The sequence below is a fragment of the Onychomys torridus genome, chromosome 16 (genome assembly GCF_903995425.1).
Source record: "Onychomys torridus chromosome 16, mOncTor1.1, whole genome shotgun sequence".
NCBI classification, from domain to species: Eukaryota; Metazoa; Chordata; class Mammalia; order Rodentia; family Cricetidae; genus Onychomys; species Onychomys torridus.
In genome coordinates, this window is record NC_050458.1 from 26,152,385 (window position 1) to 26,172,671 (window position 20,287).

The 20,287-nt window shown below is 39.1% G+C and overlaps 1 pseudogene; it reads right to left on the minus strand.

The window, feature by feature from the left end:
* Positions 1–18,370: 18,370 nt before the first annotated feature.
* LOC118597504 lies at positions 18,371–18,808 on the minus strand (annotated as a pseudogene).
* Between the last annotated feature and the right edge of the window lie 1,479 nt (positions 18,809–20,287).

A 20,287-nucleotide genomic window follows, 5' to 3' on the forward strand; every position in this document is an offset into this window, starting at 1 on the left:
CAAGGCTGGGCAAAGTGTTCCACCACTGGTAATGGGCTCCAAAAAGCCAGCTTATGTACCAGGGTATATCCTGATCCCACTGCCAGGGGCCCCTTAAGAAGACCAAGCTACACAACTGTCTCACTTATGCAAAGGGCCTTGTCCAGTCCCATGCAGGTGCCACAGCTGTTGGTCTAAAGTTCTTAAGTTCCCACTGGCTTGGTTCAGTTGTCTCTGTAGATTTTTCCATCATGATCTTAATGCCCTTTGCTCATAGAATCCTTCTTCCCTCTCTTTGACTGGACTCCTGGAGCTTGGCCTGGTGCTTGGCTGTGGATCTCTGTATCTGCTTCCATCAGTTACTGGATGAAGGCTCTATAATGACAGTTAGGGTATTCACCAATCTTATTGGGTAAGCCAGCTTACGCACCCTCTCTACTATTGCTAGTAGCCTAAGCTGGGGTCATCCTAAGCCAAAACTGTACAATGGAAAAAAAAAGCATCTTCAGTAAATGGTGCTGGCATAACTAGATGTCAACATGTAGAAGACTGCAAATAAATCCATATTTATCACCATGCACAAAACTCAAGCTCAAAGACCTCAACATAAATCCAGTTATACTAAACCTTATAGAAGAGAAAGTAGAAAGTAGCCTTGAACACATTGGCACATAAAGAAAACCATTTCCTAAAGCAACAATTAATAAGTGGGACCTCCTGAAACCGAGAAGCTTCTGTAAGGCAAGGGACACTGTAAATAAGACAAAACAACAGTCTACAGAGTGGGAAAAGATCTTCACCAAGTCCACGTCTGACAGAGGGCTGATCTCCAAAATAAATAAAGAATTCAAGAAACTAGACATCAAAATGCCAAAAAATCCAATTAAAAAATGGGCTACAGAGCTAAACAGAGAATTCTCAACAGAAGAATCTCAAATGGCCGAAAGACATTTAAGGAGTTGCTCAACATCCTTAGTTATCAGGGAAATGCAAATCAAAATGACTCTGATTCCTAATTTTATGTGCTCTTCTCTATTCATTACTACAAGTTCTTTGTGTCATTGTGGTTTATCACTTCTTCCATCCAGTAAGCTTCCCTCAGGTCCAACAGGCACTCTTCTTTTTGCTCTGTATTCCAATTTTCCTGTGCACATTTGTCTTTCCAGCAAATTGTGTCTCATCAAACTTCTATGTCCCCCTATGTGGTTTTCCTCTTGACTGTTACTTCTTTGATTACAACAATCAAGTTTTAATTATTCTTGTATTCCTAGGGCTTAGCTCAAAGTAAATACCAGAAAAGCTTATTTCTTTGTGATGAGATAATGGGAAAGGAGTTGGTGATTACACTATATTTTTATTCTTTTACTCATTTTTAAATAGATGGATGAGTACCTGGTGTGTGCCTCTTACTGTGAGAGAGTCACTAATTCTCCTCTACAAGGCAGACATTGTTTCTCTTGTCTTGAAGATTGGGAAATTGAGGTTTAAAGGAGGTTAATTAACTTCCTCCACCCTCTTTTCCTTAGCTCTCTTCCAGCTAATGGAGTCATTAAACACAGCTCTGGTCAATAGCGTCATACAATTGGAAGTCAGCTGGTGTGGCTTCTGGAAAAGTCCTCTCTCTCTCTCTCTCTCTCTCTCTCTCTCTCTCTTCTTTCTTTGATTAAAAACAGATCATATCAGCTGGAGCATCCTATTTTTTTAATTACCATTTTTTCTATTCTTTTGTGTTTAGGACTGAAGGTAATATCTAGACGTTCATCTGGCACCTTGCAACCTTGGGGATTCAGGGAGGAGGATGAATACCAGGCACATTCAGGAAGAGCAACTAGACAGAAAGAGCCTGGGGTCATAATGACATCTGTGAACAGCGGTAGCAGTCCAGGGTCCTTGGTTATATGAGGAAAATCAGTCTTCATATTAACATAGTTCCATTGTTACTTTCAATCAATTCTTAATCAACATTGCTACTTAGTGATAGATCTCTGATTCAAACCTAAGTGCCTTTACTTCAAATTCTGTTATTTTATTCCACACCCTTTTCATGCCACACAATTTATGACTCAAATTTATTTAATACTAACAGCAGGAAAAAGACCATTGGCATTAATTAGAGGCAGTCATATTCAAAGCTTCACTGACTAGCTGTATTTTTTTCTGTTCAGTTTTCCACAGGTAGAAGTTTGTGGTGATGAAATGATCAAAGAAAGCTTCAAAGATAGGACAGATAATATGACAAGTCTCAGTGAACGGTCAGAATTAGGAAGCTCTGGGAGGGCAGAGGGTGGCTTGACCCAGATAGAGGAAAACAGACATAAGCATCATTGGTGATGAAAAGCAAAGGGGCATGTTTTTTTTTTTTTTCTTTCTTTCTCATCTACCTCCCCTTTCTTTACAATGCTTCCTCTTGGATGAGCTAAGCAAATTCTCTGAGTCTTTTGCAAAGAGTTTGAGAAGTCATTACACTGTAGTTGGTTAAGGTCCAAAATTAGAGACAGGTCAAAGAGGTAAGTCATAAGTTCTCTGACAAGAGAAAGTATTGCTGACAAAAAACAAGGAGTGGAGATCACCTTATGCCCCCATGCCTGACACTTGCTACTGCTAATCAAATGGATTCCATTACTATTTCCTCAGTCTACTATTTGTAATCTGTGAGGTAAGGTGGTTAAGGAGCCTTGTAAACCCACCAAAACCATTTATATTTTCTGGTTCTTGGGTAAACATTATAATTCAGAATAAGAAATAGATAAGCCATAATCAATTACAGAGAATACTGATTTTATATCACTTAGTGTATTTAGTGTCATAGTACCAAAGACTCAGCACAGTCAAACTGGAAAACAGAAAACTATATACCCTTAGATACGCAAGTTCAAAGAGGAAGAGAGATGAAACTGAGTGGGGGATATTTTCACTTATTATTCCTACCATCTCGTCCCCACATAGCCATCAGGTGCAAAAGCAGCCCGTGTTGGCCTGATGGTGTACAGAGATCTGTTTAGAGCACAGTCAACACTGTTGACACATGGCCATTCCCTTATCAAGGCTTGGGTGGACCATATGCAGAGCTGTATCTTATGAATACACTAATTCCCCAATGTCGATTAGCACTTGATCTTTGGTCATTACAGGAACCAGTTTTAAAGACAGACTTTGTGTTTATCATTTATTGGGAAGCTCAGGTCTTCTCAATCTAAGAAGCTCTTTATGGTTCTTTCATGTTCCCTATGAGCTACATCATTTGTACTTAACACTGGATCAGTGTTTGCATTTCCTACAAGGTCTTTCCCTGGGCTTAGGTGTCCATTATACAAGACTACAAGATCACTGGGAAAGAATTCTGGAAATGGGAGAGAGGAAAGCACCCAGTTTTGAACCTTCTTAATTCAGTTAGCATCTGCTTTGTCATCCCTAAGACTTTGTTCCTTTCTGAAACCACTTTCCTCACTTCTCATTGATGTTATTTTTCTGTCTCTTTTAATGAATGGCACCTTCTTGGAAACCAGAGGAAGATACATATATTTCTGATCAGAAGTTCTATGTTCAAATTTCAGTTTCCTAAATCCTGGCTGTGTGACTGGAGTGTATATGCTTCTTAAGTAAAGCAAGCATGATAAGTCACCTTTCCCTGGTGTTTGAGGATTAAGTGTGATGATGTATATGAGAATCTTCTGGTTAAGAGCAGAGCACTTAACAGTTGTAAGGATTTATTAAAGTGATACTTATAATTCATTATTGCATCATTCATCAGGCTTTACATGTTAATAAATGCTTCATATATATGGCTGAAATGAAAAATAAACAATGATTAAGTGCAGGTTGGATTTCAGGTATTCACTGTCACAGAATGTCAACTATATAGAAACATGAGAACTCAAAGACAGTGAGACTTTGGATCCTCAATCATATGTCCCCTGAGAGTCTCATGGCCACCAGCTAGGAAAACAGAGGAGTGAATGTCAGGTAGTTGGGGGAAATTAGAGGTAAATCTGGTTCTATCCTATGCTTTGGGCATTTGGTGTGATGTCAGTTTTATAATTATTTAAATTTATATTTTTTACATACATATTATTTGGAACCAAAGTGGCCCTTGGAGAGAATGGCTTGGTAAAGAAAAAAAAACAAAAAACAAAAAAAACCCCATAGTTTTTAGAATTTGAATCCAGCTTTGCCATGTGCTAACTGTGGGTCTCCAGGCAAGACCCTTCTACACCATAAGCTTCAGTTTTCTCATCTGCAAAATGGGAATGAAGAAAACTTACTTTGGAGCTCTCTCTCTCTCTCTGTCTCTCTCTGTCTCTCTCTCTCTCTCTCTCAATATTACATACATATACACATGATTATGTAACATGCACACTTGTATAGTTCTTGGCAGTGTTTGGCTTAATAAATGGCAGTCATTTTTATTTTTATATAAGATAGTTCTTCACTTGTTTCTCTGGTTAGTCTTAACTTCTTGTTCTGACTTCTCTGGCTTTAATTGAGTAGTCTACATGTATTTATATTACCTTTTCAGTTGGTCATTTATGTGCTTGCTTGTCTATTGAAGCCATTCTGATGCCAATGACAAAGTTCATCAACTTTCAGTTTTTTTTTTTCCTGTAAAGACTGGAGGAATGACTTCCAACTTGTTTTCTTTTAAACACCATACTACAGAGATACAATTGTGTGATAAGAAGCTGAGTGTGTTGAATGTAAATGACTTGTGAAACCATCACTGTTGTCAAAACTATAAGCAAATCAATTGCTTCCACTGCTTCTCCTCTTTATTTATCAATTTTTTTGTGATTAGAACATTTAACATAAGATCTAATTTCCTAACAAAATTTAAAGTGTTTAGTATACAACAGAATATTGCTAACCATAGCCACTATACTGTAAAGTAGATTTCATCTTGTGCATGTGAATCTCTGCATCCTTTGACTATTATCCTGCTGTTTTCCCCTTCCAGAACTACTGGTAACAACTACTCTTCATTTTTGTTCCTGTTGACTACTTTATATTCCTTATATAAATGATATCCAATCCTTCTGTGCTTGCGTTATTTTCTTAGCATAATGTCTTCCATGTTCTTTCACGACCAAGAAACAAAAGATGAGTAATTTGGAGTCTCTGTCCTTGGAATGCTTAGAAGTTTAAAGGGAAGAGAAAGCTGGAGTGGGGAACTTACAATGTATGATTTGGTTATCATAAGCTATAAATACATTAACTCAGATCTGTGGGAGCTCAGGGAGGAGCAGATTACACTAAAACAGTATAAATTGGCACTCCAGCTTATCTCATTAGCAACTAATTGATTAAGCAAATCCTCACCATGGTGCCAGGCTCTCTGTTGGTGACATGCTGGTGTGAAGACAAATTAGACAATTTTTTTTCCCTCTGAGAATCCCCACAGAAATTGTTGGTGGAGGTATGAAAACATGTTACTAAATAGAGATACATGCAAAGTATTGAGACAGTAGAGGAGTGATTAATGCTGCTTGGGCTTGGAAAATAGAATCTTTAGGGGTAACTATAAATTTTCCTTTGGTTTAATCACGTGGCATCCAGTACTTAATGAAAGGTCTCAAGACCAAATATTTACTACTATAGGCCAATTTCACCACTCTGTAGACTTGTAATTCTTTTGTTATTATTTATTTTATTTTGATATTATAGAATAATTACATCATTTCTCTCTTCCTTTTTTGCCCTTCAAACTCTCTCATATACCCCTCGCTCTTTTTCAAATTAATGACCTCTTTTTCATTAATTGCTTATACATGCATATATGTATGGATGCAAATATATCCATGCATACACATATACATTCCTAAATATAACCTGTTTCATCTGTATAATGTTGCTTATGTGTATGTTTTCAGGGCTGACCATTTGGTAAGATAACCAGTTGCTATGCTCTCAGCGTTCCTTAGTTGCCTTTGGTTCTTTGGGAGGGTAGAGGCCTCGTAGTTTTTACTCTACCCACTTTGGCACATCTGTTGTTGTCCTTGTTCAGATCCTGTTTAGGTAGCCATGGTGGTGAGACTTTCTGAGTTTACCTTCTGACATTCTGAGGAGACACAGTTTCATATCAAACTCCCTGATTATTGGCTCTTACAATCTTTCCATTCCATCTTCCACCATGTTTTCTGAGCCTTAGGAGTGGGAGTTTGTGTGGTTGTTTTTATTTTTTTAGATATATCCTTAAGACTACATTCCACAGCTGGGCAGTGGTGGCGCACGCCTTTAATCCCAGCACTTGGGAGGCAGAGGCAGGTGCATCTTTGTGAGTTTGAGGCCAGCCTGGTCTACAGAGCGAGATCCAGGACAGGCACCAAAACTACACAGAGAAACCCTGTCTCGAAAAACAAAACAAAACAAAACCAAACCAAACAAAAAAAAGACTGCATTCCACAACTCTGCATTTTGATTGGTTTTAGTTTTGCTGATGGTCTCCTTCTGTCACAAAGATTAGTAGTAGGAGCCTCTGATGAAAGAGAACATGTGATACTTGTCTTCCTGGGTCTGGTTGTCTCATTCTGTATGATCTCTAAGTTCTAATCATATTTGGCAGAATTTGCAGAACTTTGTGAAAATGATACAAGTACAAAAGAAGTCTTTGTTTTAATGAGACTCCCCTGGGGATTCAGCTCAACCTGGTGGATTCAGTCCAGGCAGGACCAGTCCCCTCCTCCCAGGCTGAGCAAAGTGTCCCTGCATAAGCCCCAGGCTCCAAACAGCCAGCTCATGCACTAAGGACAGGTCCCGTTCCCACTGCCTGGGTGCCTCCCAAACAGTTCAAGCTATTCAATTGTCTCACTTATCCAGAGGGCCTGATCCAACTGGGGCTCCTCAGCTATTGGTTCATAATTCATGTGCTTCCATTCGTTTGGCTATTTGTCCCTGTGCTTTTTCCAATCTTGGTCTCAACAATTCTCGCTCATACAATCCCTTTCTTTCTCGCCAACTGGACTCCTGGAGCTCCACCTGGGGCCTGACCATGGATCTTTGCATCTGCTTCCCTCAGTCATTGGATGAGATTTCTAGCACGACAGTTACAGTGTTTGGCCATCCAATCACCAGAGTAGGTCGGTTTGGGCTTTCTCTCGACCATTGCCAGTAGTCTACAGTGGAGGTATCTTTGTAGATTTCTGGGGACCTCTCTAGCACTTTGCTTCTTCCTACTCAACATCCCTAATCATCAAGGAAATGCAAATCAAAACATCTCTGAGATACCACCTTACACCCGTCAGAATGGTTAAGATCAAAAAGACAGAAGACAGCTTATGCTGGAGAGGATGTGGTGCAAGGGGAACTCTTCTCCACTGCTTGTGGGAATGCAAGCTTGTACAGACACTTAGGAAATCAATATGGCACTTTCTCAGAAAATTGGGAATCCATCTCCCCCAAGACCCAGCTATACCACTCTTGGGCATATACCCAAGGAATGCTCAACCATACCACAAGGGCACTTGCTCAGCTATGTTCCTATCAGCATTGTTTGTAATATTCAGAACCAGGAAACAACATAGATGCCCTTCAACTGAAGAATGAATAAATAAAATGTGGTACCTATACACAATGGAGTACTACTCAGCAGAGAAAAACAATGACATCATGAGGTTTGTAGGCAATTGGATGGAACTAGAAAAAAAATCATCCTGAGTGAGGTAACCCAGACTCAGAAAGACAAACATGGTATGTACTCACTCATAGGAGGATACTAGATGTAAAACAAAGATGACTAGACTGCTACTCACAACTCCAGGGAGGCTACCTAGAAAACAGGACTCTAAGAAAGACCCAAGGATCACCCAGTGACAGAGAAATGGATGAGATCTATATGAACAACCTGGATGAGAGTGGGGGTACTGAAGGGCAAGGTTTGAGGGAAAGAGAGCTTAGGGAGTGGGAGATCCCAGCTGGATCAAGAACAGAGAGAGAGAAGAAGGAATAAGAGACCATGGTAAGTCATTGTTGTTTCTTATCTTTGTCAACTAATTTACTTTGGTTCAGTTGGTTTCCGTCCATGGTTGGCTATTGTCTATCACTTCTGTCTGTGGTGAAGCAGTGCATCCTGGCAAGGGTGTGTGGCAGATGAGGACTTCATCCTGCAGCTGGAAACACAGAAAGGCTGAGAAGATGGGGATGGGTACCAATTATAGTCATCTAGGGCATTCCCTCAGAGGTCTGAGACCTCCACATAGATAAGGTCTCAAAGGGTCTAACACCTCAAAGTGGAACCAAGCTGATGACCAAGTCTTAGACATGAGTCTTTAGGGGACATTTTCTAGATCTAAAATTTAGTGCCATTATTGTGTACAGCTGTATACTGTTTTAGTACAGTGTAATTGTAAAAAGTAATGGACTTTATTGTGAAATTTTCATATATATATATATATCCTGACCACACTTATTCATTTCATTGTCTATTTTAAATACTCTCTTTTTTATTGACATGTCTTGCCCCATCTTTTAATTTTTACTTATTTACCATTTTATAAACTTTTATTTTTTATGTTTGGATGTTTTGCCTGCATGTTTGTCTATACCATGTGCCTGTCTTGTGTCTGTGGAGGTAAGAAGAGGGCATCTGATCCCCTGGGAATGGAGCTATAGTTGGTTGCGAGTCACCCTTTGGATTCTGGTTGTAGACAGAACTTTTTGTTCCACCAGCAACTCCCAAATACCCATCAATTGCTTTCCAAATAATTGATTTGGAGGCTTGATATTACTTATAAATGTTTGACTGATGGCTCAGGCTTATTAATAGTTACCTCTTACATTTAAATTAACCTGTAGTAAGAATCTTAAATGGTATTATTTATAAAGTCAAACCTGAGGCCAGGTATTGGGGTGAATGCTGGAAGATCAGAGAAGCAAAGCAAGCCACAGCCACCTCACCTGGCTAACTTCTCAGCTGATCCTGTTCCCTCAGACTGGAAGCCTGTGTGTCCTTATCTGAATGGCACTCAGCTCAAAGCGTAAAAGCTTAACTGCCTAGTTCCTGGTTTTCATGCCTTATATACCTTTCTGCCCTCACTTTCTGGGATTAAAGGCTCACTTTCTGGGATTAAAGGTGTGTGTCACCATGCCTGGCTGTTTCCAATATGGCCTTGAACTCACAGAGATCCAGAGGGATTTCTGCTTCCGGAATGCTAGGATTAAAGGTGTGAGTGCCACCATTTTCTAACCTCTGTATCTAGTGGCTGTTCTGTTCTCTGACCCCAGATAAGTTTATTAGGGTGCACAATATTTTGGGGAATACAATACCACCACATTAGCCCATATTTCTTATCTATGTTTTGCCATGTGTCTTGTGTCTTTACCTGTTCTAATACATCTTGTTTTCTCAGCAGCTGGCTGGTGTCTGCTCCGGACTCTGCCCTTCTTCTCCCTGTATTTTGCTTAGATTTCCCACTTGGCTCCATCCTGCCTTGCTATAGGCCAAAGCAGCTTATTTATTAACCAATGGCAAGGAAACACATGCACAGCAAACAGAGGGGTTATCCCACAGCAGCTAGCTATTGAACTAGTGCTTTTAACTGTTGAGCCATCTCTCTAGCTCCATCCCATCTCCACACTTTTAAAACAAATTCTTACCATGTAGTTTCAGGCAGACCTTGAATTTCTTGTACTCCTGCCTCAGCAAGTATTAGGAGAGTAGCTATGTGAGATAATGTCTGGCTCATGTTCTTTTTTGTTTGGGGGAGTTTACTCCTTTTTCATTTTTTTTCTATGACTCCCTGGTAGGCTATTTAGTAATGACCCTTAACCTAGTATTGTTTTTGTTTTTGTTTTTTGAGACAAGGTTTCTCTGTCCTGGATCTCTCTCTGTAGATCAGGCTGGACTCAAACTCACAGAGATCTGCCTGGCTCTGCCTCTCAAGTGCTGGGATTAAAGGCATGTGCCACCACCACCTGGCTACCTGGTGTGCTTTATGTTTACAGTGTGCTTTAAAAGCACAAAGATGAATTTGAAATCTTTAGATAAAAATGCTAACATGACAATTTTTAATAATCAATATTCTCATTAATTCCACAATTCAAAATTATATATTTTTATATTTGAGAACTCACTGTATTTCTATAGTTATAGAATTATAGAAGTATTTCATTGATTGATTCATTCATTCATGTGTACATAAATTTACTCTTAGATATCCTAAAGGGATCCATAAAGTATATACATGTGGAGCCAGTGGTTGGGAAATGAAGACTGGTTACAAAAAAAAAATGTGGTATCTTGTCTTTATTTGAGGGTTTTAAAGCTTAGAGAGAAGTTCAACATGATATATAAGATTTATTTGAAATGTGTATGACAAATTGACATAGTGATTCTAGTGATACTTTGAGACTTTTGGGAGATAATGAGAATTAACAGAAGTCATGATGGTGGGGCCTCTGAGATAGTATTAGTGACTCTTTAAAAAGAGAGGTCCATAAGCAAGGGTACTTGCTCTTTGTTGGAATCAGAACGGCTAGAGCAATCATTGCTGCTGAGTGACCCTGCTCAGTTTTCCCTGCATGGCTTTTAGACATGTATCAAACCTTAGCTTATACTATCATCAGTGCTAGGAATGTGCCTGCTATTAATGATATCAACTTAAATTAAACCAGGTACATCTGGCTTGGGAAAAGACCCATTTGCCCTGATGACTTTTAGATCTTCCAGTTCTGTTCCACATTGCAGGTATCTACCTGACCTAGCTGTCACACAGAATCAGACTTTTGTCCTTGATCTGTCTGCCTCTTTCTTCTTTTTTTAAAAAGTATTTTATTTATTATTTATTTATTTATTTATTTATTTATTTATTTATTTTTCTTTCCTTTTTTATTATTAAGAAAATTTCTGTTCATTTACATACCAACTACAGGTGCCCCTCTCCTCCACTTCCCGCTCTCAGCCTTCCACCTCAACCAATCTCCCCATTCCCACCTCCTTCAAGGTAAGGACTCTCATCAGGAGTCAGCAGAGCCTGGTATATTCATCCTCATGACACTGTGGAGCTGGTTCATATACAATGGAACAGAACACTGTCTTGATGGTCCTTCATCATGTTTAGAAAGAGCAGAAGCAGCTTGGAAATATGCTAAGCAGGTTAATGCTCTATGTTTTTTTTTACAATTTCCAGCTTCTAGGACTGTGTGCTAGCTAGACTTTCCTCCCTCCCTCCCTCCCTCCCTCCCTCCCTCCCTCCCTCTTTCCTTCCTTCCTTCCTCCCTCCCTCCCTCCCTCCCTTCCTTCCTTCTTTCCTTCCTTTCTTCCTTCTTTCCTTCCTTCCTTCCTTCCTTTCTTCCTGTTACTCCTGTTACTTTCCCTATTCCCTCCTTTCTTCCTTCTTTCATTTTTTTCTTCCTTTCTTTTTTTGAAACAAGGTTTATTTATATAGTCTTGGTTGTCCTGGAACTCATTATGTAGACCAGACTGGCTTTAAACTCACTAAATTCTTTTTTATTGTGGAGGAGACCTTCATCTTGTGGTTGATACAGAAGAAAGGGGCGAGATCTCAACCATTTCTTTCCAGAGCACATTCCCAGTGGCCTGAAATCCCTGACTGGACTTTACCTCTTAAAGGATTTTATCACTTAAAGGCTCTACAGGCTTAGGCATTCTTTTTTAGTGACAGAAAATGGACTAAGACAGGTAAGGGTAGAAGGTGGGGATGATGGAGATGGAAGTTTTCCTATGTCCCCCCCAGCCCACAACAGCTTATAAAACAAACACTCAGAGGCTTATATTAATTACAAACTGTTTGGTATGTATGGCTCAAGCTTCTTGCTAGCTAGCTCTTGCAACTTAACTCAACCTATTAATCTATGTTTTGTCATATGGCTTCATGGCATTACCTGTTCTCTCACATCTTGCTTCTCCTGGCAGCAGCTTGCAGTGTCTCCCTGACTCCACCTTTCTTCTCTCTCTCTATCTCTTAGATTTCCTTCCTGATTCCATCCTGCCCTGCCATTGGTCAATGCAGCTTTATTTATTAACTAATGGGAACAACACATCTTCATAGCATACAGAAAGACATCCCACAGCAGTATAAAGAGAGCAATTCATTTCGTCTATGAGCCTCATTCAAAACTATGCACCTCAGAAATTTAGGGATGGTTTAACTCACCAAAAGCTATGAAGTCATTGGAATGCAAACTTTCTGAAAATAAATTTGTCAGGAAAATAATTTAAATTAGTTTTGCATTTTTGAAAGTGATTTCTAGAAAGGAGGAAAAGATAAAATTAGGTTTTCTTAACAGTTCAAGGTAAAGACTATAGGGATATAGGATATATCTATAGGATAGCTCTTCTATATCTTCCCCTACTCTCCTCAAAGTCTACACTTGGTTGGCAACACATGAGTAAGAAGTCACTGTCATCCTAGCTATTGCCCGAGGAATGAGAGATTCATTCCAATCTTAAATCTTCATCATTGTTTTGACGGCTGATATCCAGAAAGCTGACATCTCTATTGAGTTATCTGCTTTGACACCTCATGCATTAGTTTTCTGAGACATTTTAATTATCTCAAGGATTCCACTAGATGATGTGAGTAGAATCACAAGCTCTTCCAAATCCAGAATGCACCTGTTGTTTATGTTCTCCCTGACAATTGGAGTAACCTGATGTTCTTATTGCTGTGCTGAGCATCACCCCTTCAATACTGCTCACTGTCATGTGTGTCCCAGGTCTCTATGTGGCCATCCCTCTTCCTGATTAATCTGAGTAATTTGGTAATCTGCGGATCTATCCTCCTGGCTGTCAGCACCTTCTCTTGATCATTAATCAATAGATTGAGTAACTATGTCTCCCTTTCCAAGTTTAGTAAGAACACATTTATTTCTATCTCTTAGCCTTGCTTAAACACACCATAAGACTTGTTTCTTGCATGAGTTTTCAAGTACAGAATAACTGAGAATTAACCAGAAGATACCCAGACTAAAAGGAGCCTTTGAGACTTTTCTACTCAGTTATTTGCTTAAATACTTCTGAAATAAATAGATATTTAATAAGCAATTGTACTCATGTCTACTGATACCATCTCTGTTTGCCACACATACTCCAAGGACAATGCAACTTGATACTCTTTTGTTCTTTTGTTTCTGAGTGAGTCTTGTGACTGCCAGGTCAAGTGACTACTTTTTGTCCACTCCTCAAAAGGGCTTTGTTTCCGACACTGCATCAGGAAACTGGACTCTGGAGACATAAACTGCTCACAAGTGCACTGGTGACTGCCAAAACTTCCTGGAATGCTGAGAAAATATTTATTAACAGTTTCAGAGTCAGAAATGAAGTCAGTTCTTATATTTCCAAAGTGGGGTCATTAGTAACAGCTGTCCAATGTGTAGTCATTGGACAAAGTGTTATGTAGTATTATAAAGTAATAGACATTGTGCCTGGCCCATGAAAGCACAATGAAGTAATTAAAAATAAACATAATCATTTGGAAAGGCAGTATAATATTTCTGCATAGACATAAGAGTTTTTATTTATTTATTTATTTATTATATTTGTGTTTTAATTTTACACATCAGCCATGGGTTCCCCTGTCCTCCCCTCCCACTCCCAACCCCACCTTCCCCCCCCGCCCCTCCCCTCCATTCCCATCTCCTCCAGGGCCAAGACTCCTCTGGGGATTCAATTAAACCTGGTGGATTCAGTACAGGCAGGTCCTGTCCCCTCCTTCCAGGCTGAGCAAAGTGTCCCTGTGTAAGCCCAAGGTTACAAATAGCCAGCTTATGCACTAAGGATAGTTCCAGGTCCCATTGCCTGGGTGCCTCCCAAACTGTTCAAGCTATTCAATTGTCTCGCTTATCCAGAGGGCCTGACCCAGCTGGGGGCTCCACAGCTTTTGCTTCATAATTCATGTATTTCCATTAGTTTTACTATTTGTCCCTGTGCTTTTCCAATCTTGGTCTCAACAATTCACACTCTTACAATCCCTCCTCCTTCTCGACAATTGGACTCCTGGAGCTCCACCTGGGGCCTGGCCTAGGATCTCTGCATCCACTTCCATCAGTTATTGGATGAGAGTTCTGTCAGGTTGTTTGGCTGTCTGATCACCAGACTAGGTCAGATCAGGCTTTCTCTCCATCATTGCCAGTAGTCTACCATGGATGTATCATTGTGGATTTCTGGGGACCTCTCCAGCACTCTGCCTATTCCTGTTCTCATGTGGTCTTCATTTATCATGGTCTGTTATTTCTCATTCTCCCTTTCTGTTCTTGATCCAGTTGGATCCCCTAAGCTTTCTTTCCCTCAAATCTTGCCCTTCATTACTTCCACTGTTGTCCAGGTTGTTCATGTAGATCTCATCCATTTCTCTGTCATTGGGTGATCCCTGGGTCTTTCCTAAGGTCCCGTTTTCTAGGTAGCCTCCCTGGAGCTGTGTAGCAGTCTAGTCATCTTTGTTTTACATCTAATATCCTCCTATGAGTGAGTACATACCATGTTTGTCCTTCTGAGTCTGGGTTACTTCACTCAGGATGATTTTTTTCTAGATCCATCCATTTGCCTGCAAACCTCATGATGTCATTGTTCTTCTCTGCTGAGAAGTATTCCATTGTGTACCATATTTTCTTTATCCATTCTTCAGTTGAAGGGCATCTAGGTTGTTTCCAGGTTCTGGCTATTACAAACAATGCTGATAGGAACATAGCTGAGCAAGTGCCCTTGTGGTATGGTTGAGCATTCCTTGGGTATATGCCCAAGAGTGGTATAGCTGGGTCTTGGGGGAGATGGATTCCCAATTTTCTGAGAAAGTGCCATATTGATTTCCAAAGTAGCTGTACAAGCTTGCATTCCCACCAGCAGTGGAGGAGAGTTCCCCTTGCTCCACATCCTCTCCAGCATAAGCTGTCTTCTGTGTTTTTGATCCTAGCCATTCTGACAAGTGTAAGGTGGTATCTCAGAGTCGTTTTGATTTGCAGAGGGCTGATATCCAGAATATATAAAGAACTCAAGAAATTAGACATCAAAATGCCCAACTGTCCAATTAAGAGATGGGCTATAGAACTAAACAGAGAATTCTCAATAGAGGAAGCTCAAATGGCTGAATGACATTTAAGGAATTGCTCGACATAAGAGTTTTAATCCTGTTTCAATTATATGATTGAGGGAGACTCATCTACCTCTTAGGAGTGTACTTGGGTCAGTTTTTTTTATACCCAAGATGGCTTCAAACTTGCAATATCCTGCCTCTGCCTGCTGAATTCTGGGTATACAGGCCTGTACCTCCATGCCTGTCTCTTTTTTTCTCAATCTTGAAAACATGTGTGCTGATTTTGACTTCATAACATTCTTTTTTCAGAAGCTGACAGGCTTCTGGCACATGAGAGCTACCATTAGGACCTTTGTCAGAAGCATTGAGCAGACTTCCTGGTGAACCCAGCACTCTTTATAAATTTTGGAATGTTTCAGGATTGCCAAGGACAGAGATTTTGTAACTATTATAAAAATGTTTTCCATAGGAGCTGGGGGAGGAATGTTTAATGTATCCCAAGCCAGCTCAGGAAATCCTGTGTAAAATGAAGAAGTGACATGTTCAGAGACTTCTCTTCCCATTGGCACCACCTGTAGCACATTGTTGCAGTTTGGGCTTTGTTAGAGTCATCTGGAGATCACAAGGGTAGATAAGCTGGGCTCTGTGTTGAAAACTGGATGAAGACATTTTTTTATTTTAAGGGTGGTACTTTTGTTTATCTTATGATCCTCTCCCTATGGTACTGCTTTAGAGAATAAAGTCAGATTTCAATTCTGATTCTACCTCAGTCCTAAGGCACCTCCAACATTTTTCCTGCAGTCAACAGCCTCTAGTCATTTGGTTTTTATCATTTCTTAATCATCTTTCTTTCTGGCCATGTCACTTAGTGAGAGAATGCTTGTCTGGCATATGCAAGCTCTTACTCCTTGGGTAAGAGATTTATTATATTTATTTAAAAACATCTTAGAGGGAAAAAACACATTTGGAGAAAAAATTTGAAGAAAGCATGGAAGTATCCTGCACACTCCCTGCCCAGCTTCCCAATTACTGACATCTCACAGCAGCAAGGTGTATTTTTAAACAAGTGGTAAGCCAATCCTGATGCGTTGTCATTCACCAACACCTCAATTTCTACTTCTTCCCATAGTTTTGACCCGATGCCCTTTTCCTGTTCCAGGACCCCATTCTGGATTCTATATTAACTTAGCTGTCATCTCTCAGGCTCCTCTTGGTATGACAACCTGTCAGCCTTTCCTTATTTTTAATGACCTTGACAGCTTTGATAAGTCCTGGCCAGGTATCCTGCTGTATGCCTCTTGGCTGGAATTTGTCTGATGCCATTCTTGAGATTAGAGTGGGGTTAGGGATGTAGGAGAAGCATGGAAGCAATGTCAAGCTCATCATTTCATATCAAAACTTTGTATTCTAAACACGACTGAGCATGTCTAATGCTGACCTTATTGTTTTCCAAGTTTCTCTTCAGAAAGTTACACTTTCCCCTGCTTTCTATAACAATATCTTTGCGAAGGAAATCACCTTGTGCTGCATTCCACACTTAAGCAGACACCTCCTTGAAGGCAAGGTATTAAAATCAGATTTAGAATTCCTCTTCATTGTGGATCTGCTAGGATTTGAATGCTTGCTTCCTGGCTGGTGGCTCTATTTGAGGTTTTTGAGGTGTGGACTTGCTGGAGGATGTATGTCACTAGGGGAAGTTTCTGAGAGATTAAAACTTGCCCATTTCAAGTTTGCTTTCTTTACTTTTCTGTACATGAAAGTTCCTGTCCCACAGCTGCTCTCAAATAATCACTCAGAGGTTTTATATTAAATACAAATGCTTGGCCAATAGCTCAGGCTTGTTACTAACTAGCTTTTACAACATAAAATATTTCTATTACTCTATGTGTTGACCCAAGCCTCATGGCTTTTACGTCTATCCCACTTTTTGCATCCTCATCCCATCATTCCTAGTTTGGCTTTTCTGCCTAATTTTATCTTGTTCAGCTATTGGCCAGCCAGCTTGTTTATTAAACCAGTCATAGTGACATATATTCACACAATGTACAGAGCAATTATTTCACAGCCCTTTTCCACTTGCAGTTTGGGATGTGATTTCTCTACTTTTCTGGCCACAATGCCTGGTATTTGCTGCCATGTTTCCCCTATGAGATGATTACAGACTCATCCCTCTGGAACTGAAAGCTCAAAATAAACCTTCCCTTATATAAGTGCCTTGGTCATGTGCTTTTATCACTAAAAAGTGATGAATGCCTTTGTCATTAATAGAAACTACTTGTGTATATTTAGTTCATATTTCAATTATGGTTAAAAACTATCACACTTTATTGCTTAAGCTATTTCCAACTGTGGCCATTAGTCATTCATTCTTTTGGCTTCTGTGTTGCTTTGGTCCCATTGCTATTATGATGTTGGTGTGGGAATGCCATTTCTTTCTCCTTATCTGACATGTTAGTGTCTACTAACCAGTATATGTGTACATTTTTTAAATGTTTCTCTGTGATCAAACTGTATGTGTATTTATCTAAACATGAATTCATAGTCACATCTCCAATCTATGCCATCGCCATTTAGATTATTCTAAACTTTCTACCTTGTGTATCTGTAATCTCTAATTACAACAGCTAGAAACATCTCTTTTCCCATTACCTGTTATCAGTTTCTTTAAGTACTCAATATTTTAGCATATACCATATCATTGTATTGTTAACATATATACCCATGGGAAAAATATCTATCAAGTACAATATAGTACTTATATACAGTGTCTTGTATTTTGCAGTCTTAAACCTATATTTATTTAATATATGCGCACTACTATAAATTATCTTAGTAATCATTTTATTTTAAAATTTCTAAATATTTATTGAAATTATACAGGAAAGCAAGCTCATGTTTAATATTTAATATTAACCCATCATATTGTGATGTTTATGTAATAACTTATTAGATGGAGGAGGATATTTTGGTCAAACATTTTCTACATGAACAAACATGATTTCTGTGAATAAACATAATTTTACTTCTTCCTTTCCAATCAGAATACAATTCTCCTCTTTCTCTTTTTACTATATAGCCTCTGGAACAATATTTGATAGAAGTGATGAGGCCAGGCTTAGTCACATATACCTGAAATCCTAGCACATGAGAGATGAAAGCATAATTGTGTTTTAGGGGCCAGTCTGGACCACAAAATGAAATGCTGTATAAAGGGAAAAAAGTGGTGTTGTTATACCTTCCTCATTGTAAGGAGAAGTGACTTAGTTTCTCAGAGTCAGTTATGATGTTAGCTGTAATTTCATTTATTATGGCTTATTAGAGTGTATCAATTTGCATAAGTTTCCTTCCATTTTAGAGAACTTTTTTTGTGACTATTTAAGCAGTCTTTAATGAAAGCTGTGTATGACACACCCCTACTCCAGCATCTTCTCAATTGTTTCTTCCTTGTATTTGCCCTTCTCCTTTCCTATTTGTCTAGACGTAGCTTTCATTTCCAGGATCTTTTTGCAGTCTTTGTCCAGCTTTAGACTGGTGATAACCATCTTGCTGGGGTGTATGCCCACATGGACAGTTGTGCCATTAGCCTTTTCTCACTGTACTTGTTCAATGTAGATGACGTATTTCTTCCTGGACACTTGGACCACTTTGCCAGTCTGCTGGCCTTTATAGTGTCCTTGGACAACCTAAACTTCATCATCCTTTTGAATGTGCACAGACCAAACTCTGTACTTCTGTCTCAGCTCTTTGGAAATGGGGAAAGACATGATCTTCCTCTGAATGTGAGAAGGTGCATTGAAATGCTGTTTGCAGTTCTTGCTTTGGTCAGAAGTTACAAAGGGATTGAACTTCATTTTGGCTTCACATTTATGGACTCAAGTGTGACTGCATTTTGCCCATCCAAAGCGAAACAACATGGGGGGGGGCAGATTGTGCATTCCCAAACCCTTCCAGTCCACGAGAGGACTAACTTGCATAAGTTTCCTTCCATTTTAGTTAGAGAACTTTTTTAAAACCATGAAATAACATTAAATTTTGTCCAAATCTTTTTCACTTTAAATTAAAATAATTCCATGGACGTCTTTTCTCCTTTCCAATGCTGGTGCAGCTGATTTTTGAATGCCCTGACATTACTTACTCAGAGTAAATCATGACCGGCTGTAATGTGGAGCCATATTATGTATTTTAAGGAACCATATTAATCATCTGAAGTTTTCAGTTTTGCATTTTATTACTCCTCACATGTATTCTACTCATCATGAAACCTGCTGTCTGTCACTGGCATGAGGTTTTGCTGAATCCCTCCAATTCCCTGTGGCTCTACTTTAACTTGCTAGCAATTCCCAATCTGCCTCTAAATCTTTTCTTCTTCAAGCTTCTTTAAGTGTCTTTGTCTCTACATTGTACTTGAATTTGTACCATCAGAAGATTTTTCTGTAAATAATGCTTCTGTTCGATAACTCAGTTTGTTAGGGATAAGAGTTAAGATGCTTTCTTTGACTATATTGAACTCAGTGAGATAAAACAAAATTAAAGATAAGCGTAAGTGGATGAGGTTATGTAGCAAGGAAGAAAAAGAGACAGAAAGGTAATATGAAGCCCAAACAAAAGTTTTTGTATAATTTTATGATACAATTATACACACACACACACACACACACACACACACACACACACACACACACACACACACACACACACACACACACACACACACACACACACACACATATATATATATATATAAATTTTTAGACTGGTCCATTAGCAGAACATTTTAGTTTTCAAAGTATTTTGCTATACCTTATTTTGATGATTACAGATAACAACCATGTTTTAAAAAAATTATGCTTTTGACCAATGTAAAAAGGTTAGGTTCAAAAAATTCAGGGAGTAATGAATTATAGAATAATAAAATTGAATCCCAGTGTGTAACAGTTTATGGTCCCTTTTCATTTCATCTGTTTCCCAATAAGACTGTGATGTTTTTGCAGGGAAGGAACCACAGTCTGTTCATTTAGGAGCATTGATTTAAGTAGTAATGTCCATTTGTACTAAAGTCTATAAACAGTGTGACAAGGTGGGCTAAGAGAACCTCATGTATCAGAATGCAAGGATTCAAACTTGTTATGTTTCCTGTTGCTTGGATGATGCAGTCCACCCTTCGGTATGAAGAATTAATTCATAGAGTTTTATGATCTTACATAAATAGCAGTATGTACCATCTGATATTTCTTAGACTGAAAATACTGTGTGCATCTTGGCTAACCATTAAACCTCCCTGCTAAAGGAAAAATACTTCAGGTGGACAGTGTCAAAAGGAAGAGTTACTT